We start from the raw sequence: 14482 nt of genomic DNA on the forward strand, positions 1-14482 counted from the left end.
GGAGATGTATGTCAATGTCTGTAAAGCAATGTCTGATAATTGCACGGTAATTGTTCAGAATATTCACAGAGTTGAGACGTTCAGTGAGTTATTTCACGCACCGGTGACAGTTAATGGCTGTGCTCAGTTGCAAGGGCTCCTCGATACAGGCTCAATGGCCTGCACGATAAGTGAAGAGGCAGAGCAGAGACTACTATCGGATAGCGTCTTGACCCCACATCAAGAACTCTCACAGCATATCATCCTTGTTGGCTGTGGAGGAGTACAAGTGCGCCCCAAGTGCATGTATGACATGGAACTAAGTCTGTATGGGGTAAGGTGCATGGTCCCAGTTCTGGTGATCACTGGTCAGAAAGACGACATAATAGTAGGCACCAACATGTTGAAACGTGTACTGCATCAGCTGAAAAACGAGAACAGTTATTGGACACTTATCTCGAGCAACACAAAAGGGTCTCCAGATGGCGAACAGTTTCTAGAAATGATGACCAGTCTCACAAGATGGAGGGGTGAAGATGTCCCAGGAAAAGTAGGGACAGTGAAGCTAACTCAGGCGGTGACTCTCCTTCCCAAACAAGAGTACCTGCTGTGGGGAAGACTGCCAAGTAATATACCCAAGTCACCTGGGAGTACAGTTATGGTGGAGCCTACAACCTCCAGGTGCGTGCCTCGGGGCATTATGGTGGGGAGAGTGGTAACACCGCTATGGGGAGATGGCTGGACTCCCATGAAAATCACTAATATCTCAGACAAACCACTCACACTGAAAAGGAACAGCAAGCTTGCGGACGTCTCTACTTGTGTTGCAGCTGAAGATCTCACACTGTTCCAGGGTTCCTGTCAGAGTGATGCTGGCTCTGTTGGAGTGACTCATGTGAAACAGGACGACAACGGTGACCTGAAAGACAGACTGCAGAAGTCTGGTCTAGGAAATGTCGACATTGATCATTGTGAAGCGAGCCCCTCCACCAAGCTCCAACTTGTGACATTGCTGGAGAAATATCAGGATATATTTTCAAAGCATCATCTTGACTGTGGAGAAGCCAAGGGCTTTGCCCATAGGATCCGCCTCACTGACGACCGTCCCTTCCGTCTTCCATATCGCAGAGTGCCGCCAGCCCACTATCAAAAGCTGCGCCAAGTTCTCACCGAGATGGAGGAACAGGAAATCATACGGAAATCAATGAGTGAATATGCTTCTCCACTCGTGATGGTTTGGAAGAAAAATGGCGACCTCCGGATATGCACAGACTTTCGATGGCTGAATGCAAGAACTATCAAGGATGCTCATCCTTTGCCCCATCAATCGGACTGCTTGGCTGCCCTTGGCGGTAATGCTGTCTTCAGCACCATGGACCTCACGTCTGGATTTTATAACTTGCCCATGCATGAAGAGGACAAGAAATACACTGCCTTTTCCTCCCCTTTAGGTCTGCACGAGTATAACAGAATGCCACAGGGGCTTTGCAACAGTCCAGCGTCCTTCATGAGGATGATGCTGAGTATCTTTGGCGATCTTAACTTCAGCAGTCTCTTGTGCTACCTAGATGATCTCTTGATATTTGCCCCCAATGAACAGCAGGCCCTCAGCAGATTAGAGGTTGTTTTCCAGAGGCTACGGGAGCACAATCTAAAGTTGAGTCCAAAAAAATGCCATCTGTTGCGGAGATCTGTGAAGTTTCTCGGACACATCGTTGACAGTGACGGTGTTGCTGTTGACCCAGAGAAGGTCGAGGTCATCACCAAAATGTCAAAGAGGGACTTGATGGAAGATGATGGCTGCACTCCTTCAGTTCGCAGAGTGAAGTCGTTCCTGGGGATGGTATTTTATTACCAACACTACATACCAAATTGCTCCTCCATCGCAAAACCCCTGTTTGCTCTCACAGCTGGCCAGAAACGGAGAGGAAAGGCCGGGAAGTACAGTCAGAATGCGGGAGTCTACAGAAAGCTCAAACCTGCGGATTGGATCCTTGACTGCGATTCCGCTTTCGCTGGCCTTAAGGAGAAGCTCCTGAATTGTGTGGTCCTTAGCCATCCAGACTTTTCTAAGCCCTTGGTTCTGTCCATTGATGCGTCTCTTGATGGCCTTGGGGCAGTTCTGTCCCAGATACCAGAAGGAGAAACGAAGGCACGCCCGATCGCCTTTGCCAGCAAGACCCTCACTGGCTCACAAAAGAGGTATCCTGCTCACCGACTGGAGTTCTTGGCGCTCAAATGGAGTGTTTGTGAAAAATTCAGCCACTGGTTGAAAGGCCACACTTTTACAGTGTGGACCGACAATAATCCTTTGACCTATATAATGACCAAACCAAAACTTGATGCTTGCGAACAGAGGTGGGTGGCAAAGCTTTCCCCCTACACCTTCAGTATCAAACACATTCCTGGGGTAAAGAACATTGTGGCAGATGCCCTGAGTAGAGATCCGTTTGCTAAATCAGTGAGCCAAAGGTTGATCAGTGAGCCCTATGGAAGTCTTTTGGCCGAGGCGGAGGGAACCAAAGAGGAGAAAGTCCAAGATCTCTTCCGGAGTAAGACCCAGTGTCTCCAGGCACATGATGCAGGGTGCTGTGTAACTATGGACCCCACTCAAGACAGGCTGGCCTGCAGTCAAGAACCCTCTCATGTGAAATCTGCTTGTGAAGCTCATGTAGAGTGGGAAAGGGGAGCAGAGATAAGAGCAACACAGTTTCTCAATGTTCTTCCCCAGGCAGTGCCCTCAGAACAAGACACACTTCCAGCCCTCTCCATCGGCGAGCTGAGGCACAGCCAGGAAATAGATCCAGTTATCAGGGAAGTCCTGCCACTCATTCAGAGGGGTGAGCCACCACCTAGGCGAGGGAGGAGGAGGTTAGCTCTTACGACCCAGACACTGTGCAAGCAGTGGCATCATCTAAAAGTCCAGGACGGAGTCCTATATAGGGTAACCAAAGACCCATTAAGCAGAGAGAAGAGGTATCAGTTTGTGCTGCCTGCTAGCTTGAAGGCCAAAGCTCTCGCTGGTGTGCATGATTTCGCTGGGCATCAAGGGCAGGCTAGAACAGCACACCTCGCCCGACAGCGTTTCTTCTGGCCGCAAATGGGAAGAGACATCAAGGAATATGTGAAATGCTGCCAACGCTGTATCCTTGCAAAGACCCCTGAACCAGCTGCCCGAGCTCCCTTGGAGAGCATTCGCACTTCGGCACCCATGGAGCTGGTGTGCATTGATTTTTGGAGTGCTGAGGACTGTAAGCAAAGATCTGTCGATGTGTTAGTCATAACAGACCACTTTACAAAATTGGCTCATGCCTTTCCCTGCGTAAACCAAACTGCAAAGCAAATAGCAAAGAAGTTATGGGATAACGTATTCTGCATCTACGGTTTCCCAGAGCGAATACATTCTGATCAAGGGGCCAATTTTGAAAGCAAACTCATAGCTGAACTCCTCAGCCTCACAGGGATTATGAAATCACACACAACAACATACCATCCCATGGGAAATGGGCAAACCGAAAGGTTCAATAGGACACTTGGCAGTATGTTGCGTGCCCTACCCCTGACAGCTAAGCAACACTGGGCCCAACAGATACAGACTTTGACCTTTGCGTATAATGCCACCACTCATGAAACAACTGGATATCCTCCATTCTATTTGATGTATGGTCGAGTCCCCAGACTCCCAGTAGACATGGTCTTCAAACAAGTCTTGAGGGATCCAGTCGTGGTGAATTATAAGACCTATGCAGAGAAACTGATGGCGAACCTCCATGTGGCTGCCGACATAGCTCAGCAGCATGTGAGGAAAGGACAGCAACATCAAGCTGATGGCTACAACAAGAGAGTTCGTGGAACCCACTTGAACGTTGGCGACCGAGTTTTGTTAGCTAATAAAGCAGAGAGAGGGAAGAGGAAGTTAGCGGATAAGTGGGAAGCCACTATGTATACCATCATAGACCGGAACCCTCAGACTCACGTTTACAAAGTCAGAGACGAAAGTGGGAAAACAAAAGTTGTTCATCGGAATTTGATGTTGGACGTGAGCTTCTTGCCCATGCCAGAACTAAGCGATGAAGAGATGAATGGAGCTGCCTCGGATGTGGCCAGTGAGTTTCAGCCTCCTTCTGTTGATGCTTTGAGTGGCCTAGCAGTAGATGCTTCTGAGGACCGTACATGTTCGTGGTTAAACGCATCCTCTGACTCTGAGTCTATTGGAGAAGCTGATGAGTCTGAGATGGAGAATGAGATGCCCCACTCTCTGTCCAGGAAGTCTGTTCAACTGACACCCACGAGAGCCCAGTCTAAAGAGGTCAGAGGCCAAGGGGAAAATGAATACTCACCTGTGAGAGACTTGTCGGATTCCAGTGACCCCCCTGATTTGCACATGACTGACACTGACTCTGTTGCCCCAATTGATGTTCCTGACTTAGATGAGACAGGGTCTTCGGACGTCAATTCACCTGTTACACTGATTGATAGTCAGATACCCTCCCAAGTACAAGGGTTTGAAAGTCAGGTTGTCAGAACACGTACTGGCAGGGTTGTTAAGGCAGTCGATCGCTTGATAGAGAACATGGTGCAAAAACCACTCACCAAGGGTTTTGTTACAGGAGTCAGAAGGTCACTGTCTTTCCGTTCTTTATTTTAGATACATTTTTGAGATTAAGATATTTTTTCTTTATTACCAGTAGTATGACCTGGGTCATGAGATGTTCATATTGGAGGGAAAGTATTCCAAGATTTCATATGATGTATAAGGCATCATATTCACTAGAAGGGGCAGTAGCCTGATCAACTGCTGTTTTCTTTTAACTTACTTTGTAAGTAGCTTTATATGCTGTATATGGGAAATGGAGTCCCAGGGCTATCTTGGACCAAGTGGACAAGAGATTTATTCTATATGTTTTTGGTTATTTTCCACCCTCGAAGTGTGAAGGATTTTGGTGAAATTAAAGAGGGGTGAATGTAACAGGTCAAAGAATTACAGATTTTTGCAACCGTTCATTTTCTATTTTTTATTTTATTTTGTGAGTTGATTTCACCAAAATATTGTATTGTTCAGCATTTCGTGTAGTCTACAGATATTGGGAGAGTTAGTTGTGTAAGTGCGCCCTCTAGAGTGTTGGTTTGGTTATATACGGAGGGGTGTCATGCTTTTCTCAGTCTGCATTGTACTCGACTGAGAGAGGTATGTGTTCACTTCGGCGTGATATAAACTTGATATACCTGTTAAAACTAAAACGTTTCAGTGCACATAGTAACTTGTATGTATATTATATGATGAGTGTACGTACATTTAATCAAGCTGTGTCGTGAATTTAGCTATTTTTGAGAGTTTGAGAAATTGCTAACTTAGCTAACCTCGTGTTTTGTTTAGCTGTAAGTTAGCAATCGTCATTCTATCCTCTTGTGACGAAGCCCACGTTGTTCTTTTTATGTTAGGCGGATTCTGGTCGAGGGTAGAGTTTTGAACATTTTCTCTCTTTGATGTTGAACAGGTATGTATTCCCTATATCAGGTTAAAAATACGTGTTCATTTAAAATGTTTTCATGTATTGATTAGTGTTTAATGGCACTGAAAAGCTCAAATGTGAAGGATTACATGTTGCTTCGTGCATATTACTGTATGTATTACCTATTTGAAAGATGGTTTATGTCATGTTGCACAGTATTAATGTAAAGGCTAAAAGCTCAGAGTTTTTGGCAGAGATAACATGCAATATGACACATACATAAGATATACACCAGATGCAATGTTTATTTTCCAATTATGTTGTATTTTATTCCTTGTATTTTTGAATGTGATTATACTGAGTCTGCATTGTACTCGACTGAGAGAGGCGGATTCTGGTCGAGGGTAGAGTTTTGAACATTTTCTCTCTTTGATGTTGAACAGATTGAGAGATTTGTACACAATAAAGTGCCTTCAAGTACGCCAGTGTCTTGTCTTGAGTGCACCGGAACACAACGCAGTAGTCGGCAACGAGCAGACCGCGCCGGCTACACAAAGATGCAAAGGAAAGCAAGAGAGAAGAGAAAGAGAGGAAGAGAGGTGAGAAAGAGAGGAGAGGAAGAGATGAGCGAAAGAGAGGAAGAGAGGAGAGAAAGAGAGGAGAGAAAGAGAGGAAGAGAGGAGAGAAAGAGAGGAAGAGAGGAGAGAAAGAGAGGAGAGAAAGAGATGAGAGAAAGAGAGAAAGAGAGGAGAGAAAGAGAGGAAGATAGGAGAGAAAGAGAGGAAGAGAAAGAGAGGAAAAGAGGAGAGAAAAGAAAGAGCACAAAACCAAAACACTGTCAATCTCACGTCCACCACAGGAGGCTGCTTGAGGAGAGAAAAGCTCATAATAATGGCCGGAACGGAGCAAATGGAATGGCATCAAACACATAGAAAACCATGTGTTTTATGTATAATATAACATTCCACCTATGCCGCTCCAGCCATTACCACGAGCACATTCTCCCCAATTAAGGAGCCACCAACCTCCAATGACGTCCACACATCGCCCCACACATCGCCCATATACACAAACTCTATGTATTCGCTAAGTGTTGTGTATTCTGTCAACGTATTTTAGACCATGTAGATAGTAAACTATCTTTTAGGAATGTTTATATTAATCTGATATAGTACTAATACCTAATAAATAGTTAAGTGCTGAGTGGTGTTTATGTCAATGAGTAAAGATACCTGTATTCATCAAAGCTGCTTCGCTCTTTACCTCCTGAAGAAGAGACAATAGCAGTGGTTAGAGAATATAGGAACAGATTCCTATCAGTTAAGGCACAGAGACCGAGTTAAGCCATGTAGGTCTAACTGTGTTGAGAGAGGCTTTTAAACGGGTTAGAAAGAAGCAGTTGTTTAAAATGCAAAATGGTGTCTGAAATTCAAATAATGTAAAGAAAACGAGTTTCAACTGAATTGACCTTAATTAAAAGGAACAAAACTCATTCCAGAGCGAGGGGTTGTAATCGTTTAAGATGCAGTAATAAAATTGGTACATGATGGTGAAAACAGCAACACAAAGCAAGGCAGGACTTGGATTTGGTGGAGAGGATGATGGTGATGAGGATACCAAACAGAGATCATTCTTCTGTAGTCACAACCCACATCAACCTGACATTGTGTGTGTGTGTGTTTGTATGTGTGTGAGATGAACTCACCCAGCTCCAGGGTGCGGGTGCGGGGGTTGCACTGCTTGTGGCCCTTGCAGCTGCGGAGCTCCATGAGTTGAACATGGAGCTGGTTTAGGACGGTTCGGTCCAGCGTGTTCACAGCATTCATCAGCTACAGGGAGACAGAGAGAGAGACAGAGACAGAGACAGAGACAGAGACAGAGAGAGAGAGAGAGAGAGACAGAGAGAGAGAGAGAGAGAGAGAGAGAGAAGAGAGAGAGAGAGAGAGAGAGAGAGAGAGAGAGAGAGAGAAAGAGAGAGAGAGAGAGAGAGAGAGACAGAGAGAGAGAGAGAGAGAGAGAGAGAGAGAGAGAGAGAGAGACAGAGACAGAGAGAGAGAGAGAGAGAGAGACAGACTGGGTGGCTGATAGAGGGGAATAGTGCTGGTCTTCATAATTGTTTTAACATGAATTCATAAGAGCATCTCCAGCTGTTATGGGCCCTGTGTAGCTCAGTTGGTAGAGCATGGGGCGATTGCAACGCCAGAGTTGTGGGTTCGATTCCCATGGGGGGCCAGTATGAAACAAATAAAATGTATGCACTCACTAACTGTAAGTCACTCTGGATAAGAGCGTCTGCTAAATGACGTAAATATAAAATGTTATACAATAGATCATTTTCAGTGTGCCATCTTGAAAACAGGGCTAAAGGCTAGATAATGTTAGAAACCAGAGCAATGTGTTTAGAGAGTTGGGATGTTGAGGTTTCTGCATTATGATGCATTTACATGACATTACAACATTATATGTTATCGCCCCATTGACATTCCATGGGGAATATAAATTATAAATAATGCTATGTAACTGGATGTCTAGAATTAGAACAATATTCTAAATATATGGCTCTGTTAGAAACCATCTTTACAGAGGAGTGAGTGATAGCGGTGAGGAGGAGCACTGACCTGGTAGGGATCTGTGTTGAGGTCAAAGTACTCCAGGAAGCCAGTCGCAAACTCACAGAACAGGAAGTTGTGAGTTTCGTTGATGGTCCTCACACACCAGTAGGTGTTGTTGTTGGCACTGGTGCAGGCACAGAACGGACCCACTGCAGACAGAGACAATAATCAGTGCTAGTGTGTGTGTGTATGTTTGTGCAAGCGTGTGTGTGTGTATGCGTGTGTGTGTGCGCCTGTGTGTGTACATGGTCTTACTGGTCCAGAAGGGGGCGGTCTGCCAGTGCTGGTTGTCGTGGGTGAAGCAGGTGAGACCAGGCATGCTACAGGTGTCGTTGTTCCTCAGACGTTTCAGCAGTTTCCTCATCTTCTTCCTCCTCTTCTGGTCCTTCAGCAGCCACGCCTTGTTATCCTTATCCTGTCCATTCCTGACAACATCACACACACACACATTACATTTTACATTTACATTTTACATTTTACATTTTAGTCATTTAGCAGACGCTCTTATCCAGAGCGACTTACAGTTAGTGAATACATTTTTAAAAAATACTGGCCCCCCATGGGAATCGAACCCACAACGCCATGCTCTATCAACTGAGCTACAGTGACACAATGAAACAGTCACATACACACACACACACACACACACACACACACACCAGTTGCGGTCAGTGCCGTTTATGATGAGGGAGGACGATTTTCTTTTCATGAGCATGGCCTTATTTCTATTACAGCATGTTGGATGACTGTCATTCATATTCCATTTACCCAGTTAAATGTAACAGCGATAGGTTTAGGCTACTAAATGATACTCACATTTTCCCTATACCCATCATGAGGTTGCTACAACCTAGCCTATGAATGAAAGTTTACAAAGTAGATGCACACAGGTCGAGTGAAAAATGTGAGATGACAGACAGTGACACATGGACAGCCAGTGACATTCAATACCGCCTTGCACACTCTTGCCTACATATATTTTATATAGGGTGTAATCACTAGTCCAACAGTTGCAAACGAGAGTTTCTATTGGACAAATTCCGGTATTTCTTATACCCGTTTCGTTTGCTTCCGTTTAAGAAACGTTTTTCAACAGAATCGGCAGAATACATCAGCTGTATGTGAGAAGGCGAAACCTTTCCAAACCATGTCATAACCGCTACACACAGCCTACATCGTTGTCCCCATATTGGCTAAAGTAACGTCCTAGTCAGCATAGCTAATAGAACTAATACGTTAGTAAACCCGCTACAATCATGCAGTAACGTTACAGCGTATAGTCAGTAAGCAGTTAGACCGGCGGGCCCCGGTGGCAATAAATTAATAAAACCAAAAGCTTACCTTGACTTGTAAGAGTTCCAGTGTTGTGTTGGATAGTCATAGCCAGCTAGCTAACATAGCGTCCCTCTGTTTGAGCCAGGTGTTTGAGTAACTAAACTAGCCAGTCCCATTTGATAGCTAAGTAAGTTTAACTGAAAGTGAAAAAAATAGAGAAATCTTTCTCTCTTGCTGCTCCTTCATTTTTGAAGAAATTAATTTGTTGAAAACTATTCAACTCTTGTCTTTCGCTCTCTTTGAGTCAACTACTCACCACATGTTATGCACTGCAGTGCTAGCTAGCTGTAGCTTATGCTTTCAGGACTAGATTCATTCTCTGATTCTTTGATTGGGTGGACAACATGTCAGTTTATGCTGCAAGAGCTCTGATAGGTTGGAGGACGTCCTCCGGAAGTTGTCATAATTACTGTAAGTCTATGGAAGGGGTGAGAACCAAGAGCCTCCTAGGTTTTGTATTGAAGTCAATGTACCAAGAGGAGGACGGAAGCTAGCTGTCCTCCGGCTACACAATGGTGCTACTCTAAAGAGTGCTGTTGAGGCTACTGTAGACCTTCATTGCAAAACAGTGTGTTTTCATCAATTATTTGGTGACATGTGAATATATTTAGTATAGTTTTATCTAAAAAGGATAACTTTCTCAATGTTTTTACAACTAAAAAAATAATGAAATTCACTGAGGAGGATGATCCTCCCCTTCCTCCTCTGAGGAGCCTCCACTGATACACACATACAGTATATTGTACATATACAATAATTACACAGTCATAAGAACACATACTGTACACATCCCTTTCTTATACGAAATACACACATGATAAACAACACAAACCCACACCCTTACCTGAATGGGTGAATGTTGCCTCCTTTGTGTTTGTGCCTGAGCTTACTCTTGTACTTAGACTTGTAGCTGAAACACAGACACATATTCACATATTCAGCCTTTTATGATGAATATCTGCAGGGAGAACCACGGGGGGTATGAAAAAAAGCTATTTGAGTCTGGTAGAGTCCTGTTATCTTTACTGTAAATGCATGTAATGCTGGCGTTTAGTGTGTGGATGTTGGTAATAAACCAGTTGTGCAACGTGAACTGTGGATTGAGGAGAGGAGAGGAGAGGAGAGGAGAGGAGAGGAGAGGAGAGGAGAGGAGAGGAGAGGAGAGGAGAGGAGAGAGAGAGATGTTCTGTCTTTACATGTAGCGGATACAGTCACACTCGTCTGGGCGGGCCTTCTTCAGGTGACCCCTGACTTCTCTCAGGTTCTTGATCTTGGTCTGCAGGGTCTCAATCTGAGAGAGACGCAGGACATTAGATTAGATAGAGAAATGTCACAACACAATGACGTGGTCCTCTATAGCTCAGTTTTTAGAGCACGGCACTTGCAAAGCTAAGATAGTGGGTTCGATTCCCAGGACCACCCGTTCAATTAATTCATAATTACACAGTTGATTTCATTGGCAGTCATTGATTGTCATTACACAAATCACTGTGACCACTGAAGATAATCAACTGCATTGAGGAATAAAGCATAATTGTTTTGTGGTTATGTGAGTGGCTGAGAAAACTGACCTCGTGGTCGATGTGGAGTTTGTGGTCCTTCCAGGCCTGCACAGACTTATAGATCCCTGTATCACACTTCACCGTGTCATCGGCCAGGATAGAGCACCTGAGGACAGGATGCACAGTGAGCATTTAGCCCAATGACTAAGAACACAATAACATATTCAACATGCAGTACTAACAACACATTCAACATGTAGTATTAACAACACATTCAACATGCAGTATTAACAACACATTCAACATGCAGTAATAAAGCTGAAATATGTAACTTTTTGGGCGACCCGACCAAATTCACATAGAAATGTGAGTTATAGATCTATCATTCTCATTGAAAGCAAGTCTAAGAAGCAATATATATTTTCTATGTGCTCTATTTCTTTACTTCCCGTTCTTAAGTTTAGTTTTTGCTGATTTTACTTTCGGTTTTGTACACCAGCTTCAAACAGCTGAAAATACATGTTTTTGGGTTATGGAAAATATATTTCACAGCGGTTTAGATGGTACAATGATTCTCTACACCACACAAGTCGAACTCATTCCACGGAGGGCCGAGTGTCTGCGGATTTTTGGCTCCTCCCATGTACTTGATTGATGAATCAAGGTCACTAATTAGTAAGGAACTCCCCTCACCTGGTTGACTTGGGCTTATTATATATAACTGAAAGAAAAAACCAAAAAGCAGCAGACACTCGCCCCTCTATGGAGTTTGACACCCCTGCTCTATACATGTGTTTCCAGAACTCGGTCCTGGCCCAGTTTGGGAAACCCTGCTTTACACTTTACCTTTTTTTGTCACATAAACTGAAGTTAGGCAAACTATTAGAATTTTAGCAACCAGGAAATGGCGGAGTGATTTAACACATTCAACATGCAGCATTAACACATTCAACATGCAGCACATTCAACATGCAGCACTAACAACACATTCAACATGCAGCATTAACAACACATTCAACATGCAGTACTAACAACACATTCAACATGCAGCACTAACAACACATTCAACATGCAGCACTAACAGCACATTCAACATGCAGCACTAACAACACATTCAACATGCAGCACTAACAACACATTCAACATGTAGCACTAACAACACATTCAACATGCAGCACTAACAACACATTCAACATGCAGTACTAACAACACATTCAACATGCAGCACTAACAACACATTCAACATGCAGCATTAACAACACATTCAACATGCAGCACTAACAACACATTCAACATGCAGCATTAACAACACATTCAACATGCAGTACTAACAACACATTCAACATGCAGCACTAACAACACATTCAACATGCAGTACTAACAACACATTCAACATGCAGTACTAACAACACATTCAACATGCAGTACTAACAACACATTCAACATGCAGTACTAACAACACATTCAACATGCAGTACTAACAACACATTCAACATGCAGCACTAACAACACATTCAACATGCAGCACTAACAACACATTCAACATGCAGCACTAACAACACATTCAACATGCAGCACTAACAACACATTCAACATGCAGCACTAACAACACATTCAACATGCAGCACTAACAACACATTCAACATGCAGCACTAACAACACATTCAACATGCAGTACTAACAACACATTCAACATGCAGCACTAACAACACATTCAACATGCAGCACTAACAACACATTCAACATGCAGTACTAACACACAACAAACACACCCACCCATCCACATAGACCCTCAACACACTCCCTGACCTGTGTGTGACTTTGATGCCAGAAGGCACTATAGCTAGACTGTTGCTGCTAGTCCTGGGGGTGATTGTGAACCCCATGCCACTGAAGTCGTCCTCAGTGTCTTCGTGTGGCCCCGGGCCTGGCTGAGGTTCCTGGGGGCCAGTACAGGCTGGTAGCCATCCCCCAAGTCTACAGCATACAGGTCCCCTCCTATTTCCATCTCCACGGAGCGGGCGGAACGGTTACGAGTGTAGCTCTTGACGGCCTTCATCTCTGTCAGGAAGAGAGCAGGGTGAGTTACTGGAGGGATTTCTACATAGTCAGTATACCAGCCCTATCAGGCCCCATGAGACTCTTTAAGACACAATATGTAGAAATCGCTCTGCCATTTCCTGGTTGCCAACATTTTATCATGTTCACCTAATTTCAGTTTATGTGAAACAAGGCATAGTGGTGTAGAGCAGGGGTATTTCAATCCTACCCTATGAGGTCCGGAGCCTGCTGGTTTTCTGTTCTACCTGATAACTAATTGCACCCACCTGGTGTCCCAGGTCTAAATCAGTCCCTGATTAGAGGGGTACAATGAAAATAGCAGTGGAACTGGCTTCGATGTCCAGATTTGAATTTGAGGGGTGTAGAGAATCATTGTACAATCTAAACCACTGTTAAATATTTTTCAATAACCAAATATATAGTATTTTCAGCTGTTTGAAACTGGTGTGCAAAAGTAAAAACGAAACAAAAGATCAACTTCAGCACAGGAAGCATAGGAATAGCACACATAGAATGAATCAACAGCTTATCAGACTTACTTTCAATGAGAATCAGAGATCTATAATTCACATTTCTCCCCACAAAGTTACATACAGGACCTTTAAATTATGATTGTAGGTGAAGTTGTCATTATCTCCACATTGTGGCGCCCATATACCACATCAATGATAAGAAGTGAGCGACACTGCATTCATGCAAGGTTGATGAGTGAGGAACATTTTGTAAAGCAGAATTTAGTGTGTTTGCACGAGTGTGAGAAGTGCGTGATAAGAGTGTCTGTGTACAGTATGAGTGCACAGTATGAGTGTACAGTATGAGTGCACAGTATGGTACAGTATGAGTGCACAGTATGAGTGTACAGTATGAGTGCACGTATGAGTGTACAGTATGAGTGCACAGTATGAGTGTACAGTCTGAGTGCACAGTATGAGTGCACAGTATGAGTGTACAGTATGAGTGTACAGTATGAATGCACTGTATGAGTGTACAGTATGAGTGCACTGTATGAGTGTACAGTATGAGTGTACAGTATGGGTGTACAGTAAGAGAGAAAAAGATGTGTCACATTCTGTCCACTCCACTTACTCTTCTTGGAAAGCAACTTGTTCTTGTTGAAGGCGCTGAGTCTGAACCTGGGGAACTGGTCACAGTTGCAGTTGTCGGGCTCTGCGTTGCGCTCTGCTTTGCGCTCTGCTTTGTGCTGGGGGTAGTACTTGGACCTGATGTTGGCAGGGCCCTCCTTCCGTTCTGCAGAAGTGCTGACCATGCCCTTACACTTATACAGCCTCAGCTTCCCTGTAGCATCCTCAACACACTGCCACCTCTGCAGGGAGAGAGGAGAGGGGGACAGGGGTTAACACTGAGAGAATCACATAGTGTATTTTTATACGCAGGCACGCGCACACACACACACACACACACACACACACACACACACACACACACACACACACACACACACACACACACACACGCACACACGCACACACACACACACACACGCCAGCAAACACACAGGCACACACACACAGGCATATTC

At 44.2% G+C, this 14482-nt stretch overlaps 1 pseudogene across 1 annotated transcript in view; it reads right to left on the bottom strand.

Annotated features, from left to right (window-relative positions):
- The window catches only part of LOC311149482 (extracellular sulfatase Sulf-2-like), a 43857-nt pseudogene that overhangs the window by 19980 nt on the left and 9395 nt on the right, over positions 1-14482 (bottom strand). Inside the window, exons 3-10 of the transcript in view lie at positions 14029-14264; positions 12691-12942; positions 10951-11047; positions 10576-10670; positions 10224-10289; positions 8300-8469; positions 8051-8193; positions 7138-7261 (exon numbers count right to left, since the gene is read on the bottom strand). The product of the transcript in view is annotated as an extracellular sulfatase Sulf-2-like (transcript). The remainder of the gene's footprint in view (positions 1-7137; positions 7262-8050; positions 8194-8299; positions 8470-10223; positions 10290-10575; positions 10671-10950; positions 11048-12690; positions 12943-14028; positions 14265-14482) is intronic.

Source organism: Coregonus lavaretus, assembly GCF_964263955.1.
Source record: "Coregonus lavaretus genome assembly, chromosome: 22".
NCBI classification, from domain to species: domain Eukaryota; kingdom Metazoa; phylum Chordata; class Actinopteri; order Salmoniformes; family Salmonidae; genus Coregonus; species Coregonus lavaretus.